This window comes from Orycteropus afer, unplaced genomic scaffold, assembly GCF_000298275.1.
Source record: "Orycteropus afer afer isolate SDZICR_OR568_19922 unplaced genomic scaffold, OryAfe1.0 scaffold00119, whole genome shotgun sequence".
NCBI lineage: Eukaryota > Metazoa > Chordata > Mammalia > Tubulidentata > Orycteropodidae > Orycteropus > Orycteropus afer.
Window position 1 is genome coordinate 410,818 of NW_006921706.1, and position 2,537 is coordinate 413,354.

The following is a 2,537-nucleotide window of genomic DNA, read 5'->3' on the forward strand; positions in this document are numbered from 1 at the left end:
GTTAGCCTAAGTAAAAATACCACTCTAAGGAATTACCAAAAAAAAAAGACAAATGACAAAAAAAAAAAAAAAAGTATCTTGAAAAACTTCAATCCCATTTATAGATTAACAAATTCTTACAGATATAATGTAGTAGTATGGGTGTCATGATTAAATTGTGCCCCAAAAATATGTCTACTGGGCTGAGCCAGGATTTTCAGTTGTTTGACAGTTACTTAATGATGCAATTAGTCAGCAATGTATTTTGGCCATCATGCAATGATGTGATCTTCTTGCACAATTTGATCTTATGTGGTCTGATGTGATCAGCCAATCCATTGTAAGGGGATTAGGGTGGGATGCAATACCCCTACTCAGGTCACAGTCCTGATCTGATATAAGGGAAGGTTCCCTGGGCTGTGGCTTATGTCATCTTCCAAGACATAGAAGGAGAGAGGAGTGAACAGAGAAGGAGAGACCTGAGTACTACCAAGAAAGAAGAGAAAGGAGAGGAGTATGTCCTTTAGACCTAGGGGCCATGTGATGAAAACCTCCTAGCCAAGGAAGATTTATCCCAAAACACATGGAGATGTCCAAGGAATGCCAGGCTCACATGTGTTGAAAGGAGGCAAGGACTTTTGTCTACAGCCGATACAGAGAGAAAGCCTTCCCCTAGAGCCAGCACTCTGAGTTTGTACTTCCAGCCACCTAAACTATGAGAAAAATTTTGTTTTTCCTTGAACCCACCCATTTGTGGTATTTTTGTTACAGCAGCACTAGTCAACTAAGACAGTATTTGGTATTGAGAGTGGGGTTCTGCTCTAACAGATACCTACAATATGGAAGTTATTTTGTAATTGGGTAATGGGTACAGGCTGGAAGAGCGTTAAGGAGCCTACCTGTGAATAGATCAGGAGACTGTGCTTCAAACAGAACAAGGGAATAGTGCATGGTTTAAAATCAGGAAAGGAGTGTGTCAGGGTTGTATCAGTTCACCACACTTATTCAATCTGTATGCGGAGCATATAATCCAAGATTATAGCATCAGGATGGGAGAAAGACTTATTAACAACCTGTGAAATGCAGATGACACAACCTTGCTTGCTGAAAGTGAAGATGACTTGAAGCACTTTCTGATGAAGATTAAAGACTACAGTCTGCAGTAGAGATTACATGTCAACATTAAGAAAATGAAAATCCTCACAACTGGACAAGTAAGCAACATCATGATAAGTAGAGAAAAGATTGAAGTTGTCAAAGATCTCATATTATTTGATTCCACAATCAGTACCAAAGGAAGCAGCAGCCAAGAGATCAGAGGATGTATTGCACTGGGAAAATCTGCTGCAAGATACCTCTTTAAAGTGCTGATGAGCAAAGATGTCTCTTTGAAGACTAAGGTGCACTTAACCCAAAACTCAGAAAACAAACGCACTGTCATCAAGTCAGATCCAATTCATAGCGACCTCTCTTTGGGTTTCTGAGACAGTATGACTATGGAAGTAGATTGCCCCATCTTCCTTCCAAGGAGTGGCTGGTGGGTTTGAACCACCAGCCTTCTGGTTAACAGTCAAGTGCTTTAGGCACTACGCCACCAGAGGTCCTAGCACCTAACCCAAGCCATGGTATTTTCAATAGCCTCATATGCATGTGAAAACTGGCTAATTAATAAGAAAGACCTAAGAAGAGTTGATGCTTTTGAGTTATGGTGTTGGCGAAGAGTATTGAAAGTACCATGAACCACCAGAAGAACTAAGCTGAAGACACAAAGATCAGGGGAAGCAGAGTTACTTTGGTTTCAAAGAGTGGGGCCATGATCTCTGGGGTAATAAAGGGTGGAACCACAGCCTGCTGAGTCTCAGATTGTGGGTCCACAGCCTCCTAGGCTTCAGAGTCAGCTATTCATCAACTTGGTTCTGGTGTGTAAGCCTGCCATTCACGAGTACCAGGAGGATGGCACCAGATCTGCTTCCCAAACTGAAGGGGCAGGGCTGCAAACCCAAAGGGTAGGAGAATGGGCCCTACTGGAACTGAAGGAGTGAGATAGTCACTCAGTTGGACTAGGAGAATGGGTTCACCCAAAGCCAAGGGAGCAGAGTTGCAATCTCAGTGGCCCTGGAATGCAGAGCTGAAGCCCAAGGCCGGGGGACCTCTGTGAATTTCTAGGTTCACAGATGAAGACGAATTTTGCCCAAGGATAGAATTTGGACCAGAAATATATTTAAGACTTTTGATATGATATGACAGGGTGAAAGTGTTTGCATGTGGCAAGGACATGAATTTTGGGTGGCCAAAGGATGGAATATCATGAACTGAATTGTGTCTCCCCAAAATATGTGTCAATTTGGCTAGGCAATGATTCCCAGCTGTTTAACAGTTATATAATGATATAATTTGGCAGTTATATAATGATGAAGTCATCCCTCCATGATGTGATTTGTTATGCTCTGATGTGATCAGCAAATCATTTACAAGCAGATTAGGATGGGATGCAACAAGACCCTTACTCAAGTAACAGCTTTGATCTGATGTAAGGGGAGTTCTTTTGGGGTATGACT